At 40.1% G+C, this 25,842-nt stretch overlaps 1 protein-coding gene and 1 long non-coding RNA gene across 7 annotated transcripts in view; one reads left to right on the plus strand and one right to left on the minus strand.

Annotated features, from left to right (window-relative positions):
• Window positions 1–25,842, plus strand: part of hivep2a (HIVEP zinc finger 2a) — a 118,633-nt gene that overhangs the window by 45,300 nt on the left and 47,491 nt on the right. For all 6 annotated transcript variants that reach the window (XM_040017189.1, XM_040017192.1, XM_040017190.1 and 3 more), the window contains one exon: window positions 10,761–10,830. The gene's annotated coding sequence lies outside the window, so the exon portion shown is untranslated. The remainder of the gene's footprint in view (window positions 1–10,760; window positions 10,831–25,842) is intronic.
• Window positions 10,355–18,428, minus strand: LOC120724784. The gene is made up of 3 exons (XR_005693990.1): window positions 18,285–18,428; window positions 13,380–13,386; window positions 10,355–10,367 (listed from the first exon to the last, which is right to left on the minus strand). It is a non-coding gene; the product is annotated as an uncharacterized LOC120724784 (long non-coding RNA).

Consider the following 25,842-nt stretch of genomic DNA (forward strand, 5'->3'; position numbering starts at 1 on the left):
CGTATAGGCAAGTGTGTGTGTGTAAGGGGGGGGGGGGGGGGTGAAGCTGCAATCTTCTAATGACCAGCGGGGGCGACTCATACTGATGTCTATGAGATGATTACAGTACTACTCACTGGATCTGTGACCGCAGTAAATACTTTCCTGATGAATACCTAATTTCGAGTCTTTTTTCATACAGCACTTTTTTTGGGTAACTAATACTTCTATTTGCAGTAATACAGAAGGTCAGGCAGTTGATGATAGGCAGTCCAGCCTACTGGACGGCTTTGGAAAACGCGACAAAGTTAATAGATTTCAAATTTCAATTTTATTTATACTATATTTTCATAAGATTTACAGCCTTTCCTATTGATAGAGCACTCCCAGGCCCTGCACACGGAAAAAAAGGGATTGCCCATCTCTTGGATTTATGTAAGCATCTTGTGTGTATTTAACACAATTGCATCATGCTTTAAAGTTAAGTGTAACTATATAGTGTAGAAACTACATGATATGCAGAGAGGGTATATTAAACTGTTTATGTCATGTTCAGTGAAGTAAGTCAATAATATAGCAATGTTAAATCCTGCGACACTGCTTGTGATTTTGGCTCGCGCACTTTGGATCATGGTTTGAGGAAGGCATCCATCTCATTCAAGTTGAGCAGCCGCCTCTACTTTTTTTCAGAATACCGAAAAAAAGGAAAATGGGTGGTTGTTACATTTACAAAAGTCTAACTTGTAATTTGAACAAAATAATTTCATGTTTCTATGGTGAACGTAATTAAATCATGTAGTATATGTATGAAATTCAACAACTTAATTTGATCTCATTGAGATGACATGATACAATCTAGTAAGAGTGGTTAGTTGAAATTCACAAGATCACACGAGATTTCAAACTGCAGGGAAATCACTGGAGTTATAAGAGGCAGACAACTACACACACCACGCGTATGCTGTCGCCATTTTTTGTGGTTGAACCTGTCAAGGACAAAAACGTAAAAATTGTGCATCAAGCCTTGATAAGCCTTGTTAACCCTGGATTGGTGGCGTGGTCGTTAGTGCTGTTGCCCCACAGCAAGAAGCTCCTGGGTTCAAAGCCACAAGCTGGTTAGTTTGCACTGTGTTCTCTCCCACAGTGAAAAGCCATGCAGTTATTAGAGTTAGGTTAATTGTGGAAATGGTTGTTTGTCTCTATGTGATACACTGGTGAGCTGTCTGGGGTGGACCCTGCCTCTTAACCTATCACTTTGGGGTTATGCCCCTGCAACCCAGATAAAGGGAGGAAGTTGTTGTAAATCCATTCCTTTGTTGAACAATATGTTAATATAAAGACAACATGTAGTATTTAAGTAACCAAGTAGTATTGAGCTAAAGGTTATTGAATAGTGTTGGAATAAAATGACAAAATTGTGAAGGATTAAAATATTCCAAGGGCTCAACTTACTTCATCTAAACATGTGTCAATCATGTTTTATCAACACAAAATGCACCAGTTTATTTAATATGAATAAGTTGTGTTGATTTAACATAGTTAAGTTTCTGCCAAAGCAAAACATCTGTGTGCAACCAATGTCCACTATTGAATCAAGTAAATCTAACATGCTCTTTTTTTCAGTGCATTTGCCATTCATACTAAACCAAAGTAATTAAGTAATACATAAAAAAAATTAAATGACAGAAAATTTACAGTTTTTCTGTCTGTTTTGGGGTTTTTTTTGTGAGTCCACAGAAGAAAAAGAACATTTTCTATGAATTAACAAAAATATATAATTTATGTGGCTCAAGATATAAGACGAGTTTGACATCCTGATGTAGGGCATGACTGCTAAGTCACTATGTCATTGTGTTAAGTTTCATAGTCGGCCCTCAGTGCCTAGTTTTATCCTCCTGAGACCCTGAGTCTTCATATAGCACTTTGTAATCCATTCTGCTCAACAGTGTTTTATACTTTGTTAAGCCGCATTAACTTTGTGGTGTTATGTCGTGAAATAAACCCACTGTCGTCACGAGGACATACTTTTTTTTATGTAACATATGCAATGAAATGTTAGAAGAGGTACCTTCATTTTTATATATTATTATCAGGTGCAACTAAGCTTGGAGAAATTACAAATTTATCCCAAACGAGAGCTCAGGTGGTTAAAAAGCATCTCTTTGTGGCATTTTTTAAATTCATTAATTTTTTATTATAGTTTTATTTCAAAACCCAAGAAAAGAAAAGTTGACATCTTATTTTTCTTTCAGAGTAACATTGAGAGTAACTAAATGTAACAGAGTAACTAAATGTTTTGTTTAAAGGAACTGCATTTCCAGCCAATAAGACCAAATTAACCCCGTGAGGTCTGACCTACTTTGCCAGTCATTGGTTTGCTTGAATAATCTCAGCTTCATATGTACAGTGAAGTTAAATATATAATTTATATTTCAGGAAAACTTGCTATCAAAATAAGTTAAATGACTATAAAGACAAAAAGCATTAAGCCTTTTAGAGGTAAATAATAATGAACTTTGCTACTAAATCTGATGGTTAATGCTTCACATGATTAATTAAGAGTTACTACATTTATTATTCTTTTAATAAATATTGGGGCCCTACTTTTAATAGGTTAGCACATTGCTCAGACCTGTAACTGTGCTTTCCCCTTCAACCCCAAATCAACTGCAAAACTCATGTTTCCTTCTATTATCCTTAATACTCACTCTCTCACACACACATACATAGCAGGACAGGTGGCTGTATCACCTTGACGTCCAGTTTTACACCTCACTCTACAGTCATCTCTCTCTCTCTTGCTCTCTCTCTGCAGGTATAAGCCCCTTATACCTTCTGTGCTCCAAACACTGCCAGGACCACACACACACACACACACACACACACACACACCCGCAGCAGGTAGTGGCAGCATATCATAGCCTCTGGTCGCCTGGCGAACAGAGCGTCATGATGGAGGGATGACAGGAAAGATGGTTGCACAGATGGAGGGAGGAAAAAGGGTTAGAGCGAAGGACAGATGAAACAGAAATAATACATGGAGGCTGGGAGGGGTGGAGGGATGTTGATGGAGTGACAAAAGAAGGAAAATAATTACTGAGGGATTCCAGCTTGATGGAGGGAGAGATGGTAACATTGAAAGAGAGATGAGGGAAGAATAGAAGCAGAATGGAGGAATGAATGAGGTGGAGGAGTGTGTAACAGAGGTAAAAAAAAAAGGTGATGAAGAGTTAGCAGATGATGGAAAGAGTGATTGATTAATGGGGGAAAGGAGAGATGAAAGAGAAGATGAAGTAGTATTAAAGAAGAACTGACAGAGGATAAGACGCAGGTGGGAGAAGGTGTTGATGGAGTGAAAAGGAAACATGATGAAAAGAGTGATGTGGAGCAGAGGGCAGAGAAATGAAGGATGGGGGTTAAAAGTCCACTTAAGTGAAGAAATGATAACTGAAAGAAGGAAAGCTAATGGTTGATGATGGAGATGCTTTGTCATCAAATGTTTTCTGTTGCCTAACTTATCGTTTCAATGTTCTCAACTCCTCCATACTCCTTTTGTTTTCTCTCTGTTCTTGTCACCTCCCCCTGCTCTTTTCTTCTTGCTTTATCTCTCCTTTGAACTCATGTTCTTTCCTTTATCTTTCTCTGCTTTTGGATCTTCCTTCTCTTGTTTCTCCCTCATCTACATTCCATTTATTTTTTGCTTTGTCCCCCTCTTTCCTTTGTCGTTTCCTTTTCTTTCCCATGCCTAGATTGCATCTCTTTAGGACTCTGCATTGTCACCTCTTTACACTAACTGTGCTGCACATTGCAGCAACATGTTCGAAAAGGCCCTCCTGACTTCCAAGGAATGGCCTTATGTTTCTGCCTCCCCTTCCTTCTCCGTCAAAACGAAAGAAAAACGATAAAGAGGCCCAGCGAGGACGTGGAAACTTAACTGTTTTCTCCCTGCCAAACTTCCCCTCTCTACCTCTCCCTCTTTCTTTCTGCTTTTCTTCCAAGGTGTTAAAGTAAGTGTGTTTGTGTGTGAGTGTGTGATGAAGGAAAAGAGCTGTGTATGTGTGTGCGGCTGGAATGTGGAGGCTCGTAAGTCACCTCTGATTTTCCACTCCCGCTGGGACACATCCCATTATCAGTTTTATATGAAACTAGGAAATTCCTCTGTGGTCTGAGTGTGTGTGTGTGTGTGTGTGTGTGTGTGTGTGTGTGTGTGTGTGTGTGTGTGTGTGTGTGTGTGTGTGTGTGCGCGTGCACGCGCCTGTGTGTGTGTGCGTTAAATCTCAAGGAGCAGAGCTGCATGTTGCATATGTGTGTTTATGTGTTTTTGTCAGATTGGAGGTTAATGTATGTGTGTATCAGTGTGTGTGTGTGTGTGTGTGTGTGTGTGTGTGTGTGTGTGTGCAGTGTCTGCCTTTATAATGAGCAGCTTAAGAGTGGAATAAAAAGTGGGCATTTTGCTTCTCTCTATACTTCTCTGTGTACTGCAGGACCACCATAAAATCCTAAAATACAGCGCCATACAGTACATCAGTATTCAGGTTCAAAGGGGCTCGTACAGAATTTGTGGATACTTGATTGGAAAATTTGATGGTCAAAACTTCATGTTCTTAATCTGGTGGGAATTAGAAACAAAAAAAATTGTTGCTTTGCTAAGATGTTTAGACATTTTTCGGAAACTTTGGTTTTCTGCTCAGTCGGTTTAAATTGGAAGGATTAGACTGTTTTTGGCTGGGCAAGTAGGTATTTATCTTATTAGTGGCTCCTTGTCTGAGTGTACATGAAATACATGTGTTATCTAGGTTAATACAAGCTATGATAGGCACGTAACACCTTCTAAAAGATCAAATTGAATGTGAATATTTAAGTTTATGGAATAAATCTCCTTACAGTGATCGCTTAAGGGATCACTGTAAGGAGATTTATTGCATTTAACCTATCCTAAAGGTTGGGAGCAGTGGGCAGCTATCATGCAGCGTCTGCACCTGTAAGCTCATGCCCAGGTCAAGGGCACAGTGACAGTAGTTGCCAGGAGACACATGCAAACTCAACACAGAAGGGCTCTGGCTCAAATTCAAACCAAGGACTAGTTGCAGTAAGGCTAACTACCAAGACACTGTGCTGCCCCTATAGGAGCAGAATAGAAAAAAACTGAGTGCGGAAAAAATCTCTATAAAATAAAATATTATTTCCAATTTAATATAAAAAAATATCATCAATGTTATTGGATCAGTCTAAGTAGAATACCAATGCGTATCTACCACTATTAGCATCACGTGTATGCATAACATGATTGTTTCCACATTTATCCACCTGGAATTCCAAAGTCAGCAAAATGAGTGCTTCAAGTCCCATAACGTCACTAATGGGGAAAATCAAACCAGAGGCCTGGTTACCTGTTCAGTGGTTTGGTTTACTTGGTGCCAAAAATCTAACTTCAAAATCACTTGTGGTGTCATTGATATGAAAAGTGGATACAACTACCAACAATGTAGCAACTTTAAGATAATCTTATGTTACTGCTAATTAATACTCTGACCGAGTGACAGAAGCTGTGGCCGACTTGCACAATTTAAAAAAACAAAACAGAAAATAAAAATATCTGGTGAAATAGTCAGACGGGACAGCTTAAGCAGACACGAGAGGCCAAGAGCTAATTGGTTGATAGGCTGGAAAAACAAAAATTCAAACTTTTCGTTGTTGTTTCTAACAGCTTCTAATTATTATACGAAAAACTGAATGATATGTAGAAGGCATTTAGCCAGCTGACTGGACACTTGTTTTGAAGCAAACTTAATGAATTTCTTATTGCTGCCAGGCTGTTTCAGATTCCTTATTTGTGGGAGATGGATTGATTAGTGGGTGTTTTTTATGGGTGTTTTGTCACATTAATATAATAAAAGTAGGACACGTCTGGAAAGACTAGAATAATACCAGAGAAGAGGAATAAAGAGAATGGGGAAGAGATGAGAATAGAATCCAAACTGTTCCTAGCCCACAGGCCTATAACTTCCCATTCTGCGCTCAGTGGAAAATCAACAAAGGAATATTCCACATCTCTTTTTTTCTCCTTGCCCTCTCCACCTTGATCTTTCCATCTTCCAGTTTGGAAGGAAGGTAGGAAAAGAAGCTGAATGAGAAGGATGTGATTAGCTGGATTTAATCTCTTACTTTCACAAAGTCACATGGCTTTAAGGATTGTTTTTTACATCAACTTGGTTTTATTGGGCAGCATACTGAGCAGACTATCGGGAATGATGGGAAGAAAGCTGAAGATCTTTATCTGCCAGCCTAGGGCGGTTAAAAGATTCCAAAATTCACTTGCTTCTTTCCTCATTTTGGCAGCTGAATGTGCTACTTAGAGCAGAATCAAACTCCAGATGAGAGTTGGTTACCTGCCAAAACTGGCTGGTTCAGAAGCCAAGCCTACCAGACACAGGCACAAGTTGCCAGAGTTTGGCTGGTGGCTGGTGGTAGTTTCCCACCCTCCAGTCATGTATTCCAGATGTTGTGGATTTAAATCCAACTTGTGACCTTGTTTCATGTCATCCCCTCTCTTGCGCTCTCTCCTGAATTTTTTCCTTTCTCAGTCTTTCCTCATTCTTTCCACACTCAACAAGCAGTACTGTAAGTAAAATATTGAAACAATTTGAGTATGATCTCGTTTGTGGAATACAAAAAATGTATTTGGATGACCGAAAAAGAGAAGTTTGTTCACCTTAAACTGCATTGTTTTTAGTTCACACTCCTTGTATTCCTGGAAAAACCTACCAGTAGTGAGGGAAGAGCTTCTTTCTAGTTAACTCTTATTGAGATGACCTTGAAATAGACACCTGTCCCAAAGCAGCTTTGGTGTTGGCATTTCTCTCCGTGAGTTCTTATTAAAGGCTATGACTAATTACATTTTTAAAGAAACATGTATTTCGGGCTTTCCTTAGAACAAGTCAAGGTTCTGTTTTTTAAATAGAATCATTTTGGACCGTCCCTTTAAAAATATGATTGTTTTTTTGAAGAATTTCACATTGTAAGTTAGTTGATGAATAGGAAATGAGTCACAGTGTTGTGCGGGGTGACATAATCCTTAATTACAATGTAAACACACACACATACAATGTTTGTATTATGATTTCCACATCCCACTGCCTCAAATGTGAACCAGCGCATCCATGGACTCTATCCAAAAAAGATAGTTAACATCACTCGCTGGTATGTGAAGTACTTTTTTGATCCCTTAGTCAAGCAATCCAACCATTGACCTCTTAGTTTCGAAACAAGACAAGAGATTCTGACTGAGAGACAGATTACACCACAGATGACAGAGTGGTAAGCATACCCAGTTTATCATCAGTTTTAACCTGAATGGGACCAAAATGTACAAAATGACCATCGGGTTGTAGAAAACAACACTTAAAACTAGCAACCAAGGCCATAAACACTCCAGGAAGGTGTTTACCGAGTTCGTATATTGAGTGAGAAGTAGAGTGAAACTATTTTGACTTGCTTTTCTAATAACTCGCCCCCTGCTGGCTGTTAGAGAACATGGAGTGTGCAAGGCATTTCTGCACTGGCGTCACTGTTTTGATCCAATGGCCATTCTGATCAAGTTCATGAAACCAGTTGGGTGTCAGTCCACAACTAAACGCAACCCCTCAACAAATCCAATGTTCTCCTTTGTATGGCTAATGTGTGTTAAACGCTATGCCCACTGACCACCTTTCACACTTAAATGGTAAATGGCCTGTATTTATATAGCACTTTACTAGTCCCTAAGGACCCCAAAGCACTTTATATATCCAGTCATCCACCCATTCACACACAGGTGATGGCAAGCTACATTGTAGCCACAGCCACCCTGGGGCGCACTGACAGAGGCGAGGCTGCCGGACACTGGCGCCACCGGGCCCTCTGATCACCACCAGTAGGCAACGGGTGAAGTGTCTTGCCCAAGGACACAACGACCGAGACGGTCCTCGAACCGGCAACCTTCCGATTACAAGGCGAACTCCCAACTCTTGAGCCACGATCGCCAAACAAAGAGAAAAGAGGCTCTTTGTTTGTTGAAGAACATTTGTTGGGTTTGTAAGGTCTCAGAAATACATATCTTTGTAAAAATCTGAGAAATATGGCAAACGCATTTCAAATCCTTGCTTGCTTCATTGTGTTTTTGTATCACTTAAAAATTAAATCTTGCGTGCTACTTGAACTATATTTTTCTTGCTGACTCTAGAGAAATAATTCATGGGCTTTCCCTTTAAAGCCTATAGTGTCACACAACTTGCATCAGCTTCATTTGCCTCCCGTAAGTGTGTTTATAGTCATACTAATGAGGTTAACCTGATTAAGACTACAGAATTTATATCACCCCTCCTTCATCCTGTTTATACATCTGTGTTTATGTGATAAGGTGCTTAAAATCTGCTTAACTTTATCTATTTTTAACCCATTTATAGCTGATTAATGATAAACTAATTGACACTTATTTGAATGTTAGTTTGTCATTTATTGAGGATAAAATCTATGTTATCAATTGCTATGATTTGAGAAATTAAACAGAATACGACTGATCAGGCAAGATCATTAAATGCAGATTAGCCAGTAGTAATAATATTTTTGGGGGGCAAAGGTCGACAGAGGAAAAAATCACAAAATGATTATTTCTAGAAGTGATGCAGCTGGTTTAAATATTATTTTCTGGCATTTTTGTGAGTCTGGAAGCATAATGAATTTCCCCATCAGGTATAGCAGTAGGCATGGTTTTACAATCAATAAGTGGAGCTGATCGGTTTCATGTTAGGCTCTCATGGAATCATTCACTGGACTCAGCCTAACATTATTATGTCTAAAACACGCAGAGAGGCTGCGTTGTAGATTAAGTGTGATCATCTTGTTAGGAATTGTCCAATAAAAGAGACTCGACCCGGCGCAGCTGGTTGACTTTGTTTTCCTCTGCGGAGAAGCTCGATGCATGCACACGGATGGAAACACACGAGTCAGCCTCGCCATGTGTGTGTGGTGTGTGTTTGCACGTGTGTTTTGACAAACATGAAACAGAAAAAACGTCGGCGTAAATTTTTCCCTGCCTCGCTCCTGGCAGACTGGAGCAAGAGGACGACTTGGAAAAATCTGATCTCTAAACACAGTGTGTGTGTGTGTGTGTGTGTTTGTATGTGTGTGCGTGTGTGTGTGCGTGACACATATGACTGTACACTTTTCTCTCAGTGTATGTGTTTTGTTGTTTTCCATCTATTACGTTGTTGGTATGTGTTTGGATTTCTTTTGGTCTTTTCCGCTCTTGTTTGTGAGTAAATAGTATATGTGATGTGTGTATGCGCGCGCGCGTTTCCGTTCTCAGCCATATTTGAAACCATGTGGCACCGAGACGACAAATCAGATGAATAGAAGGAACTTTCCTGTCTGAGAGGTTTCTTTCTCTCCTCTCTTCCCCTTTATTACTCACTCCTTCCTCCTCTTTCTGTTCGCTACTTCCTGCTCCCCACTACCCCTCTTACCATGTCTCATTCTTTCTCTCGTCTCCCTTCTTTTCTTTCCTCTACACCCTTGTTTCTTTCTTGTTTACACATCTCTATTTTCCTCTGCCTGTCCCCTCCTCTTTCTTCTCTTTCTCCCTCTTTTTCTTTCTCCCCCACTGCCCCCTCTGTCTTTACACCATCCTCCCGTCTCCCCTCAGTATTCTCTCTTGCTTCCTCTGTCTGGCCCTCCCTTTGCCACCTGTCTCCTCCATGTTTGTGCAGCAACCTCTTTCACCTCCTCCCTCCTTCTTCAGCTCTTCCTCTCCTCCTTTCTCGTGCTCTCTCTCTCTTCACTCTTTCATCCTTTAATTATAAATGTGCAGCTCTTTCTTTCACTCTGTTTGCCTAACCCCGCCCATCCTCCATCTCTGTTGTTGTTGTCCTTACTCTTCTTATTATTTTTGGTACTTTTCTTTCAATCTTGTTCTCCCCCTCATCTTCTCAACCTCAACGTCTTTCCTTTTGTTTCACCTTCTTATCCCACTCCACATTTCTTTTTTCTCACTGTTGTCTTTCTCTCTACTCTTCCTCTTTTTCTAAGGTTTCTCCCCGCTTGTCTCCTCTCCTCCTCCTTTGTTCTCCAGCTCCTCTGCCTTTCTCCATTTTTTTCTTCCTCTCTCTCACCCCATCTTATCTTGTCACCTTCTTACTTTTAATTTCTCTCTCACCCCGACTTTCATGGCTCTCTCTCTCTCCCTGTCCATCCAACACTCTTTTTTCTTCCTCTCTTCTATTTTCTAGTGTGTCTTCCTGTTGTCTGGGTTTACAACACTAAAAAGGGTTAGGATTTCTTTTCTTCGCACCTCCTGTGACCACTTCCTCCACCGCATCCTGTTTATTTCCTGTTACGCCTGTGACTGGACTCTCTCAGAAAAATACACAGACACCCCCCCCCACACACACACACACACAGCAGCCTCTAATTGAATCTACAAGAATAAACTCTATAAAAAGACAAACTTAAAAACGGCACAGCAGCCATGAGCAGTATAGAGAGCCTTGATTTCACACCTTGAAATGCAAAAAAGGCAGACAGACCTTTTGGGCCCTTTGCTGATGCTACAGGATGTTTGTACAGCATTTGATAACTGAAACTTATTACACATTTTCATGGCTAACATGTTCCATGCATCATGGAAAAATATTGTTGATATTTTCATAGCCAGTTATCTTGTCACAGCTATTTTTGTTTGTTTGTTTGTTTGTTTTATGAATGATCTCACACTAATGATCACTGTCATGTGTGTTTTCTCACAGGATGGCCACATAAGGACACTTTCTGTCGGGACTCCCATTAAAACCAGTCTGACAGAGCGCAGACCGAAAGGTAAGCCGTGCCGGCATCTCATCCTGATTTCATGATGGACTTTTAGGGTTTTTTTCTGGACAGTGGACTGTGCGGTTTGTGTTGCATAATGTGGGCTTTGTAGATGCGATGATGAGTTTTTCCTTTAATAAACACCGGTGTGAATCAGAGCAGTGTGTTTGGGCCAAAAATGTTCCTTAAAGGCTTTGTTTCCATCCACTTATCAAACTGTTCGTACGCAAACACATTTGAATAGTCAGGGTAATTCAGGTTTGTGTCTCTAACCTTTGGATTTTCCACGCAACATGTTTAACATTTAATGCTGCATTTAGAAAGAACATAAATCCGCTTTAAAGGAAATTTCTTTGAGGAAAGAATTTTCAGTTTCACTGTAAACACCTGTATACAGTCAGACTGGAGGGACATTGCAAAGACTTTCCATAGTAAAACATTATTTTGTTATTTTGGCATTTGAAGTGACGATGACTGCTTAACCCTCTGAGGTCTAGGTAATTGTTGGTGATAACTATTCCTCACCCAACCATGACCATATGTTTTGGAGCAACGTGACACTGAATTGTACAGGGGAAAAAAAATATGAATAGTTTCTGAACAACTGATGAACTTTCAGGTTTGCATTCAGCCTCAAATCTCCCCGAATTAGAAGAGAAATACATACAATTCAAACTTAGGATCTTATTTTGAGAACATTTCCAATCACATGTCATTCTCTAGAAGAATCAAAGGGACTGAATATTGGAGCTTTGAGTTGTTGTTACAGCTTATGCAGAGGTTTGACCTTCACGTGGAGCTAACTTAAGCAGAAGCTGTGTGGGCAATCAGCCTCCTCTTTGGATGCCTCATCTGTAAATGTAACCCTTTCCCTTTGGAGGCCTACTAGGGCTAACCCTTGTTTCTCTTTTCTGAACTCAGCAGTTTCTTTCATATTTCAGAATTGTTAGAGAGGTTGATCTCTGCCTATACATTTTACTAGCGCTACCCTTGGAAAATTGCACAACCTATATATATGCTGAGGTGTCAGATCTCGTCACTGAGGGTACTGGTGAGGTCGTTAAATGTCATCTTTAGGGGGGGAAGAGTTAAGATCATTGTTTTACTGCTGTGTTGAAAAATCCAACCACAAGTGTAGAAGCTCAACACTGTTGTGAATCTCATACTGACTGGCTCATCTCTGGCTTGAGCATGGAGTACATGCAAATCTATAAGTTGGCCAGTGAGAACTAACCGCAAGCCTTAAAATGTTGTGATTACAACCCTGGGTTTCCAAGCTGTGACACACTAATAGATACAGTTCTGCTTTCCTGTGGTCTCAGTGAAAATGCAGAATTGTATTCAGTCAGTTCAGATCAGCTTCCTGTTTGCCTTCTCTGCCTGTTGATGGCTAGTTGCCTTGTTTCTATTGGCCAAGCGAACATTCGTCACAGAGCGATCAACTTTCAACTTTCAATAGAATTTACATGAGATCTCTGAAGCTGCAGGCTGTGTTTGACGCAGCAGCAGACTACCACTGCTCATTGCAAGCCACTGGAAATACTGTGTTTCAGAGTGCAGCGGAGGTGGTTACATCCTGTCTGACTGCTTCACGATCCAGCATCCTGCGTCTTGTGTGGACACGATGCCGATGCGCCGATTAGTTTGGGATCCGTGATTCTTCAGTTAAACAGCAATGCAGGGTGGTGCTGAACTTGTTGATGGATCTCTGTGAAAATATTAGCATGTTTTTACAGTTAATATTGCAAAACGAGTTATTCGAGTTTCTGTGCTCTTGTTGCCCTGGTTACACTGGTTTCTATGGTATTTATAGTATTTTTTGTCTTCTTTTCAAACTTTATTTCTGATTGTAACACTTTATTTTCTTTCTGATTACACGTTATTTCTCTTATCTTATTGATAACCTTTGAATGTCTTTATGGATCATAATGTAGCGTTAGCTTTCTCAGGTTTTATACCCTCCTGACCTGGTTACACTTGTTTTCTAGTGTTTCTGATGTTTTTATGAGCATGTGAAAAAAGGAAAATTCTTTTAATGTGAACCATTAGAGCTGCAGGAGAGGACAGGATTACAATTTGACCACAAACAGAAATGGAACTAGAAGTCAAATATAAAACACACACACACACACACACACACACACACGCACACACACACACACACACACACACACACACACGCACACATTCCAGGGAGCCAAATTACCATCACCCGAAGTAGCTGAAATGATTTTGGTTTGACACAGACACTGCGGTTGGCAGACAGAGAAAGTATTTTAGAAAGGTGTAAAATAATACGTTACCTGCCCCAACATGCTAACACACACATACACGCACACACACACACGCACACACACACGCACACACACATGCACACAGACAGCATTCTAAACATTGCCAGCACAAGATTAACAAGCCAAAACATGAACAGACACCATGAAAAACAAAACAAATCAGCACCACAGAAAATGTTGCAATGAGAAGATGTGCCATAGTTATGTCACAGCGAAGATGTGATGAAGTGTTTTCTGATAATTCAAACACACATGCACACAAACTCAGAGGCTTTCAGCAGCCTGCTGCGTGCCAAGGTTATGAAACAATTTGCATGCACGTGCCTTTCAACACAATTCTTCTTTACGTCCATTCAAGCTGAGACCCAACTCTGGAAAGATAAAAATAGAACCTCGCTGACCTCCTCTTTCTCTCCCTCTCCGTCCCTCTATCTCCTTACTCCCTCCTTTTCTGCTTTTCTGTCTCTGCTCTGATATTGTTGCAGCTGTTTTGCCCCAGTTGGGTAATGCTTGCACTGTAACAAAAGCAAAAAGAGGTGTTCGGGGTCGAGGCTTCGAGGATTTTTTTTTTTTTTTTTACTCTCCCCAGTGGGAAATATGGCTTTCATCAACACAGTACTCGCTCACAATAATCCAAACATACAGAAACAAGAGATCAAATGACGCAACAGACAGTGATTCACCAGCAAAATGTGAGGCGAGAGTTTGTTTGGTGCAGTTTTGTTGCAAATTTGAGGTCCAGAGTGCAAAATAAACGGCAATGACAAACAATTTGAACTGGCTCAAATTACGGGTCACCGCAGTATTTAGATAGAACTAAACAGCAGAATAATTCAGGGGTAAATTCACCCACGCTCGGTTTATTGACAGGGAGTGAGGATGCAGTTGCCCGACAGCCTCCAGAGACGGCAAGTCAGGCATCCCGCTGCGCTGATATCAACTTCAGAATAAATCCAGTTTGTTTTCGCAGCCCCCATGCACAGCAACGACCTAAATGGAAATACATGTTTGCATGCGGACAGAGAGGGGAAATGCACGCGAAGCAAACAGGTGGCAGACATCTGGGATAGTAACTTTAAACTAGCTGTGAGTATTGAAAATATTAACTCGTAAAAAGCAGCAGATTGTTGTAGATTTAGAACAAGCGAGCATCTGCTGTCAATTAAGATCTGAGCAAACTTGACAGTGATGACAACAATGTTTAAGGCTACTCAGCCGAACATGCTGAGTAGCCCTAAAGAGGAGTTTAGAGAGAGCAAGAAAAACAACCAATGTGTCCTGTTTCCTTGAAAGGTCCAGGCCTTTTTAAGGGATGTAAATATCAGCTGGTTAAATGCCAAATTGAGAGACCGGGCACGGTGACTTCAAGGACAGAGGAGATGCGTGCCACTCTCGAGGTCAAAACGGACGTAATTAGATAATTAGATCCTGCTTGGGAACCCTGCAGGGTTATAAATGTACTCTGGCCAAGCCAGAATGACGAGGGGAAAAAACGTGCAGGGCAGTATATTAAAATGATGATTGATTGACTGATTATTCCTTTGAGGTCTCATGAAGAGTAATTCTAAACCAAACCCCTGTCCATGTATTTGTGAGAAAAATAAAAACGACTTCTTTGGAAAAATATAAATAGTGTCTCATGTGTTACTTGGAAAGATTTTTGAGGCCATAGGGTTCGAGTTACTTCCTACTATTGATGAGGACCTAGGCCTCGGAGACCTGAGTCATCCTCTTTGTCATGATCACTGTCGGCACATCTCCAAACACCTATCACAGATACCAGCGGTGGAAAGTATTTAAAGTTGGGATGAATATTTTTATTGTTGGACTCTACTAGACAAATTTACAAAAGTAGTTTTGCATTATCTCGAGATCTGATTAATCAATTTTTATCTGTCCTAAACACATTGTTTTATTTATCTTTGCTCTGATTGGCTGTGGTTGTATAACATTGTGTCTATATTTCCATCTACATATGTGTCTCTGGGAAGAATGGAACGTTTTCCTTTCAAAGATGCCACTAATTGTCTGTTTTAAAGCTTTTCAGAATGCACCTTCCTCACCCTTTTCGGCTGACTATGGCTCGTTGTTCCTTGATTTGACTGGTTAGCCTGTTGTGGGCTTTAAAGGACAGTCCAGTCTTATCTGAGAATTATTTTTAAAGCTCCAGCCCATTTTTCTGTTTCCATGCAAGACTTTCCAGGCATGCTAGCTTACAAAATCCATGTACTTTAATATCTACCATCTTCTAATACAAAGAAAAATATTGTACTTGTAATATTGTACACTGCTACAGTTACCAGTACAGGGTAATTACTTTGTAATCTTTTGTTTCACACGTATTTGTTATATTGCACAAAATAAAAATAAAATATTTGTGCCTTTTTGAGTGAGACTCAAGAGACTGAGTCTCGGAGTGCACTGCAGACAACTGTGGGATGCTTTAATTTGACTATTTCCCACTATAGCACCTTCTTGAGTCAGCTGTAACCTTCAGCATTTTGCTGAGCACGCAGTAGCACAGGATGAATAATGGGCGAGGGTCAGTACTGTACAGCAGCCTTGTTGTACTCTATTAAACTGTATCAGCATACAACAGAAAGGTACAGTAAAGGTGCTGGCACATATGTGGTGAATAAAAATGTGTAACTAGTCAAGCAGCACAGCCACATTTCATGAAAATCAGCTGGTTTACAGCAAAGCAGACATGACATCGCACCATTTCAGTCATTGGTCAATCAGAAATGATGTCATTGAGCCACTTCCTTATTCTGCGGTGATGAGGGAGTTTTCTGAAATCCAGAAATTTGTGATAAGAAGAAGTTGCTGGATATGTAACTGGATGCTGGCGACACTGAAGTGGTTTCCACGAGGAGCGATTATCATTGCAGGTCAGAACTTTCTAAAAACGATCAGAACTTCAAGTTCAGAAAAAGCTGCTAATAACTACATGTGTTAGAAATACATCTTTGAGTTTTCTTTTGACCAACTGGGGACTGGTCCAGGGTTTAGAGGGAATTGATAATTTTGCAGCTGACCCAGAAACACAGCACTGGGTGCGGGCCTAGAGGCTGGTTTGGTTTCTGTGTTAACGTGTAATGATAATAGCTTAGTGCCACTAAAATCACTTAAGCTTTGGGTTTGCACATCAGCAGAAAATTAAGTTTTTAAGTGTTTCATTTTTTCCATGAGGTAATGGATAATTTTGTAAATCTAGAAGATATTTATTCTCGTTTGCATGCAACAATGTGAGCATGTGCTCTTGCACTTCTTTCGTCTTCATTTAAAACCCTGATTTGGTTTTAAGGTTAAGGGTTAGAGGTCAGACGGTGAAGCTTGGGCATGTCACTGAGAGTCCTCGTGGGTATAGAAGAACACATGTGACAGGGTCTGAAAAGAAAGCTGCATCTGTTTCCTCTTCTCCACTGTTGCCCAGTTCGTGTGGTTGTATTTTGAAATGGGAAACTATAAAAAAAAAAACAGGTCTCTAAGTATTCAGTACCTCTGGTTATTTTTTTGAATATAATTCTGTTTGTGTTTCACTTTTTGTTTAATCTTTCTGTGTGTGTCTCTCCCCCTCTCCTCCCCCTCTGTTCAGTTAAATTCAAACATCCATCATTGGCACGGCTGTCACTACTATGTTGCCAAAGCAATAAAATACATAACAATCTGGGACTCTGTGTGTGTGTATGTGTGTTGGGTGTGTGTACATGTATTTCCCATCAGTCATGGTCATCCTTACCAAACCCTTTCCCAGAATCCACCACTGACTCATTTGAAGTAAACCTCGAGTCAGCTGTTTGACTTAAAGCTTACAGAGGAGACGTCTGTTATTCTGTCTAAATGTGCATGATGTGCGGTATGATCACGACTGGTCACACCTGTAGAGGTATTTGGATCCTGCAGAACTGGACCGGCTGGTTTTTTTAGCAGTTTTTTTTTGTTTTGTGCAGTTCATGTGTTTGTAATAAAATTGAATGAAGGAGCAGCTTAGGTTTCCTTAAATGAGGGGAAAAAATGTCATGCTTTAATAAAAAATCCTGCCACATGCAAAATGTTTGTGGAAGATTTAAAAGAGGTTCTCTGGGGTGAGCATACATGTGATGACGTACAAACGGCCTTGACGACACCTGACAAGGGAAGCAGCTGGCAGCGTCTCTCCGACCAGATATGATTAGTGGTTGTTGCTTAGTTCTTTCAGTGTGTTTACAGAGGGACCACATCAGTGGCACGTGTGGAAAATCCCAAATTATTCCCATGCAAATACCACACGGAAAGCTTCACATGTGATGATGCAGGGATCACAGCAGTGGCAGAGAGCGCTTGAAGCACTTTAATGGGATCCTGAGTTTGTGATTCGGCAGAATCAGACGGAACTTGAATTAATGTGTTATTTTATGGTACCTGATAACACGTTTAAGCTGTAGGAAACATGTCTACAAGGATCCGGATTTGTGATGTAGCAGGCGATAGCTCGCTGTGATGTGTGGTGACAGGAAAAAATGGGAAAGCTGGTTGGAAATCTGCTGTTTGCATCACAAAATCTACTAATCTACTTCATTACACATGGAAGAAAATATGATAAACTACGAAATTAGGATGTGATATTTATATGATTTGTATTCGAGCAGGCTCAAAATGCAGTTTAAAAATCACCGTCTATCACCTGAGGACACTTAAGCTTGTTTAATTTTTAATTTTTGCTTCATTTGGTACTTTCTTCCATTTCAATTCAATTTTATGTATTTAAAGTACAAAAAAAACATCCGGGAGATCCAGGCTCAGGTCAGAGCACCAGGTCAAGACAAAAGGCAAACGAGAGATTAATAACAACAAATGATTAAATGTAGAGTGGTGTATAAACAAAACCTAGGTCTTTTACAGTGTAACTAAAAGACGGTTCAGGATCCAGCCCTAACTATAAGCTTCATCAAAAAGAAAGTTTTATGCCTAATTAAAAGTAGAAAATCCAAACTGGAAGCTGGTTCCACAGAAGAGGGGCCTGAAAGCTGAAGGTTCTGCCTCCAACAAATACTCTAGAAACCACAAGTAATCCTGCAGTCTGAAAGCAAAGAGCTCTAATGGAGTGATGCAGTACTGTGAGGTCTTTAAGATAAGGCTGGTTGTTCAAGCCTTTATATGTGAGGAGAAGGGTTTTTCAAGTAGAACGGTGCTCTTTCTGTCTTTGACGGAAATCAGGTGTCTCTGTACAAACTGAGCTGTCAGTAAGATCGATTTACTTTGCTTTCTTGCTAAAAAGGAGTAAATGTATTTATACATTAGTAGTGTCAGCCCTGTCATTGCCATGTGAGCATAAATCAGCAGGGCTATTGTTGTTTTCTTCACTGCTATGTGAGCTACGACAAAACGTCACCCTGCCAAGTCATGCAGGGTAAAGTGTATATTTCAGGTTAAGTTGTAATTAATGTCCATGTGAACCTTAACGTAAGCTAAAATGAAAACTAACTGAAACTAATGCTTCTGTTAATCTGCTTGTAGTAATACTTTGAATGGTCAGCTAGGCTAGAAAAGATGCAGGCAGTTTAAAATAATCAAGGAGCAGCGATAAATTTACTCTTTGCCTATTTTACTGTTAACACCACCTGGATGAAGAACAGTTGGTGCATACTGTTAGTGAGACTGGTTTCAGTGTTGGTCAGGAGTTTGCACTGTAATATGTTTCATTTCTTGGATCTTGCACCAATATGTCATCAATGTGAAAAGCTGCGGGCTTTGACATGTAAACCCAGCAGTCCCTTGCAAAGGTTGGGTATTTTATGCTAATACATTATATTATTATAAAAAGTACTAACTGCACAGGCTGTGAATGAACTGTACCTTAATTGCGATGTGTGCTCATCTTTACATACTACCTATGTGGGTGTGTGAGAGTGTTTATTGTTTAATGCGCATACACACACGTTGGCACCGTCACCGCAGTGTGACGGCCGCAGGTGTCGAGGGCTGGCTTCTCTGCACGATGGAGACAATCAGGTATTCACGCTTCAGCGGCTCTGAAAGATAATAAAATGTAGGTGTCATGCTGTTTCATCCTCACCCAGAAACACTTACACACACTGGTAACAACATGCAAAGATTAAGAAAACAAACATGCAAACATGCATACGCCCAGTAGCGCTCCACAAAGACAAACTACGCACACATTCCCATGTGTGAGCAACAACACTGACAGGACACCTGAATTCCACAAGGTGTTCATTCAATAGCAGGTGTGAGTTAATTTCTTTTGACTGTGACGTGCAAAACTTTTCTATGTTTTGTCTTTGGCACATCCAGAAATGACCTGATCAGATCTCCACAGAGTACCCTCTTTACGAAATAGGGTTATATGTTAAGGTCATGTAAACAGTTTTCCAGATATTTGGTAAATACATTGACATTTTTAAATTATTTTTAATGTGGCTTTAAGCTAGACCACACCAGCTGACATAGCCATTTAGATTTCTCTAACTGTAATAGAGTGTTTATTATTGTGGCCTCTTCTTTGTTAGTTCACCTCTGAGACCAGAACAGCAGCTCCGAGTTTCTCAAGTTTCAATTCATAAAACATTTTTAATAATGGTAAACCAAATCATGTCGTTTCAATGTTTAATGAACTGAAAAATAAGCAGGTTTCAGCCATATGAACAATTACTAGCAATGAATACTAGTTATTGTAGCCAGTAGGCTGAAAATTTTAACTGTGTAGTTTATTGATATGACGGTAATAAACTGGTGAAATAGAAGTGTTATCTCTTTATCTTTGGGTATTCAACACTGACATAAACAGTCTAAATTAATAATAGAGATAAATTAAGATCTGAGTCTTAAGTCATGTAATGTTTCTGTTATCCAGTAACGTAACATGGAATGACATGATAGGTAGAGTTTTAGGTGACATCACATCTTTACAGGAAAGATCAGGAAAGGATGAGCTTTCTTCTACTCATGGGTTTATTTTTCTAGTGCTGAATAATTTTTCAACCAGGTGCAGTAAGTAGCCATTTACTTAGTTCACACCTGTTACAAAGAGAGCCCTGCACGTGAAAACATTTCTTTTAACCTGCAGTGCAAACATCAGCACTAAATTTTACCGATTTGTCCTTCTTCACAGCAGCCCCTGGCCCTTTTACCCTGCAAACCCCAAACAGTAAAACAATCTACAACTCCAGACTGAAATATATTACGCTCTTTATTTTCGTATGTGATCATCTAGACAGCAGTAACAAAGGAAAGGGTTTTCCAACATTGCTAAAATTAAGCTTTGGCAGGAATTTTGCTGTTGTTAGTAATTGAAATTGCTGCAGCATGTGCTATTCAGTGACCACAACGTGCAGTTTGATTTTATTTTTACCTTTGGTTTATGTTTTAAACATTCGTAGCTTGAAACAAAAACAAAAATTGAACGTAACTGTTATTCACTACAACTCATTCACACACACATTCATACAAGTGCTTTGTTTTCAATACCTAAGCACTTTGACACTGTCACTTTGTAACAAGTGTCCAGCAGCTCTGAACAATGACTTCTTCCAGACAGGCCTCAGCTCCAGTCACGTGACTTAAAACTATGTTTTTTCTTTACAATTTCTAGTTCAGAGCAGTTATATAGATGTATTTGAGTAGTATTTCTGGTTGGAATATGTGTTTTTATGGTATTATTTTAATAGTATTGCAATTTAGAATTTGAAAATAGGCTGGGAAGTCTTTCCTTATCTTATTCTCAGGTTGAAAGTTAGGCAATCACTGTTTTCTTACAGGTAGCTCTTATTTACCCCCTCTCCCATGTGACTTGAATGCAGCATTCTTGTGAAGTTACAGCACTGATTGAAGGGGCTTGCTGCAAAATTCTTGAGGGACTCAGATACCCAGAATTCCACAGGCTTGATAGTGATAAAGTTCAGATGAATATTTTTTCAAGAGCGAATGACAGGAGGAGAGGAAGTAAAGAGGAAGGGTGTCATTCATGTATCTGGTGTCAATAGGTCATCATCATTAGGCTCCACCCACACTCATTCTGTGTGTGCTTCACAGCATGTGTTTCCCATCTGGTTCCACCCAGTCCCTCAACACTGACTTAATGCTGACCTATTTTCCCTCATCTTTCTTCTTTCTCTTGTTTTATTGTTTTGTTCTTTCTTTAGCAGCCAGAGCACATCTCTCCCTCTCTCCCTCCTCTCTCTCTCTCTCTCTCTCTCGCCGGCTTTCCCTCACGTTATTTCTCTCTCTCCCCTAACTCTCATTTCCTATCCTCGTCTTCCCTTGCTCTTCATCAGTGTAACACAACACCTTGACCTCATGCTTTTTCTCCGTTGTGGATTTGTGTTGTGTGTGTGTGTGTGTTTGACAGTGTGATGTCATCGCTCCAACTTTCCCCAGCCAGATACCACAGAGATGCCGTCATCTCCCATCTCTCTCATTTGCTGCCTGTCATTCTGCCTCCTGTGTCGCTAAAGATAACCGTCAACCAGTCATTTAACATAATTAAGGGTCTTAAAGTCCCATTTGTTCTACACGAAGGGGGAAATCTCTGAATGGGGGTGAGGTCACTCCAATGTTGTGCCACTTGTGTCATGACTTACTTTCAATCACGTGCCAGTTTACACACATTTCGGCTCTTTAATTACATGTAGCAATCTGCCTTTGTTTTCCTCTTCTATTAAGATCCTTACACTTGCTGCCAGAAAATTCTTGAAACAAGTGAACTGAATTGGAAACAAGTGGAATTACCTCATTCCCTTGGCAGAGCTGTTTTGATTCGCCCGAAGGACGAAGCAACCATTCAGGACTCAGATCTGATCTAAATTGCAGCTCTAAATCACTGAGATTTGTGTTTTTGTAAATTTCCCAACCTTTCCCCTGCCAAACAAGCGGAAAAACATCCAATGGTCCTCAGCAGATTGTTCCAGTGCTTATTGCTGTGATACTTTAGCATACTCTGTGTTGTCTTTTACAAGTTTTGACACTTTATATTACTGTGTTTGTCTAAAATTACAGATGGAATGTGAGAACTTTCACCAGCTCAGACCTTAAGGCTACATGCACACAATGTCCTGATAGGTGTGTTAGCAAAATGCTTCTGTTACACTCAGACTCCTGAAAACAATTTTTCCCATTGTAAACTTGAAACAAAGACTTTTAGAATTAAGACTAGTTCTCAGACTGAGACTGAATCTGCTATCCAAACATCGCCAGTAGAAAACTCATGGATGACATCCTCTCCTTGCCCAAGCTTGCTAGTTAAAGCATGCTAGTCTGGTGAAAACTATTATATTTAAAGCGTTTTCAGGTAATGGTTTTATTAAAATAGACGGAGGGTGTTAGGGCGTTCTTATTAATTGCATGTGATGCTGGCTTCAAAAGTGAGTCAGCCCTCGCAGACTCTGATGTTAAAGTGCTGAAATTTATAGCAGAGATAAACATGTTAACGGGCTTGCATGAAAAACATTTTTCAGTCTCTTCATGAGTTTACTGGGGTGTATTTTTTATGGCTTATAGTTTAAACCATGTTCTCAATTACTAAGACTTAAAGTTGTGTATTATTAGGAGTGTGACTGCTTTTGGTTATTTCTACCTTTTGGAGCATTTTCAATGCAATTATCTGACCAATAATATGGCTTGCTGCATGTTTAATTGGACTAAAAGCCCATTAAATAAGTCGGCGTTCCAGTTTTGGTCAGTGAAGCTTACTAACTAGGCCAGCGTTTAACATTCGGCATTAGCTGCTAACCTAGCGCGCCACTCTCTCATGAACTTTAACTTTAACTTCCAGCTCTGTCATCGCGTGAGGTTTCAAAATGGGGTTTTATGGTTTTTGATACTTTATTTTAGTTTGTGTGTGTAAAATTAAAGGGAGTGTGCTTGAGGCTTCAAGATGGGACTTCACAAACTACTGAGTGGTGTCGCATTATCCATCTTTTCTATACACTTTCTCATATAAACTGCTCCAGCAACCTCAGATAATTAAGATAATTCCTTAATTGTAATCTCCCTTGCAGGTAAGTACTGCCTGCTACCTTAATTTATCAGATTACCCTTTGGTATAACATGCAAAAGGCCTTTATAAGTTTCTATTAGACATCATGGGACAACTAACTGGACACTCTGTTCACACAGTACATAGCTATGTTAACACCTTTGTGGTCAGCAGATAACCTTGTAAACACGAGCATCAGTCCGACAGAGTAAAGCATTACCCTTGTTGATTTTTTTTTATTGATGTAGCAGAATTGTGCCACGCATGTTTGCCATCTTTTATTGATATATGTGGGCAAATAACGGCCATGCAAATATATTTCTGTGAGCCAACAGTGGGGTGATGTTGGTCTTAATAACCGCCATCGTTAATTTAGAAACACTCACCAGTCCAACCTGATGTCCACATTACATTTGAAGGAGGAGAGGTGTGTTGTGACCCTTCGGGCTTTTCACATCTTTACAGCTTCCGAGGTCGGAAGTTGGAACTTACGTGGAGCACTTGAAGGCAGCATCAGTCTTCTCATGTACTCCCTCAGTGTCTGCTGTCTCCCTGAGCGCTATCATTCTTCCCATTCAGCTTCCTGCCCTATAAATATTTGAGTAGCCCCATTAGAGAGTGAGGTAATCTTAACACACACGCTCACGCACACACTCACGGCGGCTGCCATTGAGGCGTAGTAGTGGATAATAGTCTTGTCGGAGTGTTAGACCCCCGAGCTAACGGTCTAATTAAGAGCGAAACAGGTTTAACGAGTTTAGACTGTTCATTAAGCCAGAAACCTGATTAATTAACAGTCGAGGGGGAGAGTTTGCTAACGAGTCGCGTGATTAATTAAAACTACAGACGACAGAAAGTGTAACTTTAAATGGGGAAAAAGGTGAGGGATGATTACTACCAACGGAAGGAGGGGGAAAAGAAGAGGAATGAATAGAAACAGGAGATAGATGATGGAGGAGAGGGAGGGAGTGAAGTATGAAACAGAGAAATAGAGTACGAGGAAGAAATTGAAAGAGTGGGAAAAGGAAAGATGTGAAAATGGAAAAATGAAGAAAGATTAAAAGAGAGCAGAGGAGTGAGAAAGTGAAGGATTGAGAAGGATGAAAAGCTGAGAGAAAGTCTCCCCCCATGGTTCTCTCCAACTTAAAGATAGAGAGAGAGAGACGCAAAAGGGAAAGATGGAAACTGTTCCTGCTTTTGTCAACCAGAAATGACTGAAAGTCGTTGAAACAGAGAGAAAGAGGGAGGGTGGCGGAGGTCAAAAGACATCAAGACATTAAAACAAAGAAAGACTGTGGAGAGAAAAACAAAGGCTTAATACAACAGCCTCTCACGCTCTCACTCCCTCTCTTTCTCTTTCATAAATACACACAATCGCACAAATGCAGATTCCTGAATCTCTCCTCTTTGTGTTTGGCCGAGTCGAGTACGAGTCGTGTGACGGCTCCCCTCGCTGGACATCTGAGGTCGAACAATTTGACCTCGAGAGCTAAGGGATCAAAATGTTTAGCACGCTGGAAGAGAAGAAAGAAATACTTCTTTCTCCTTTCAAAATAACGCTCTGATTATTTTGTGTTTTCCTGTTCTTATTCCTCATGACCAAGAAATTGACTAACAACTCAACTTAATTTGTTTGTGGTTGTAATTCTTTTTAAGTTAAGTTACACACATAGAGGAAAAATAAACCGTATCATATCTATCGATTTTTTTCATCCTAGCATTGGAAGAACATGCACACTCCACACAGAAAGACCTCAGTTGGCCGGTTGATTCAAGCCATCTCCACCATCCTTCCTCTAAACTGTATTATTGTATTATTTTTTTAACATTCTTCTGTGTCACTCTTTAGCAGACAGTCTGTGCCAGTGCAAATAGATGTATAAAGAATAGAGCTTCAGATCAGTGCCAAATCCAATGAGCCAAAAGAACATGAAGCACCTGTCATGGGAAATGTGATGGGACACTCAACAGCTTCAGTACTTCTTGGCATTGCTTCTCCAAGTCTCCTTATTCTTCGGGCTACACCGCTTACAGTAAACCGCGTGCTTCCATCTCACGCTATACCTCTGTCACCTTCGTCTTATTTTCCTCCTGCTTGGCTGCTCCATATTCAGCATCCTTTATCCAACATATCCACTGTCCTTCCTCTGCACATGTCCAAACCATCTCACTCTTGCCTCCTTAACTTTGCCTCCAAAAGACTCAACCTGAGCAATTCTTTCAATATCTGCCATCCAAGATAGTAGAGCTGGAGTCTGTTCCACAGTGTTTATTGAGACAGGTGTTCATATCAAGAACCACAAAATAACGTGGATGAAAATCTTGAAATATATATCAAAAAATATTTCAGTTGTTATTTATACACCTGAGTAGCCCATCCAATCATAGTCTGAGTTGCGTACACTAATAGTGTACTAATGCATTTAAAATCTTCTGAGGTGTTCAAGTAGTCTGATGTGTGGTGGCTGCAAATGTTCTAGTAGTTAATTCACATAATTTTCAGTTGCCTCTTGACCCCTCTCTCTAAGTGTACAGGTCAAATGTTAATGTGTTTCCTATACTGCGTTATAAAGTAATGGCAGGGTTGCGAAACATTAATTTATGGAATCGGCACCAATTACATAAAGGAGCTGTATGTGTGGTTGTAGTACTGTAGTGTTTTTGGTGAATTGAAGCACTGCTGATTCAAATCCTTTGCGGATTGATGCTAACTGCCAAAATTATTAAAAAATAGTAAATGTAGCCACAGTA

The sequence above is a fragment of the Simochromis diagramma genome, unplaced genomic scaffold, assembly GCF_900408965.1.
Source record: "Simochromis diagramma unplaced genomic scaffold, fSimDia1.1 OVJJ01000802.1, whole genome shotgun sequence".
Taxonomy (NCBI): Eukaryota; Metazoa; Chordata; class Actinopteri; order Cichliformes; family Cichlidae; genus Simochromis; species Simochromis diagramma.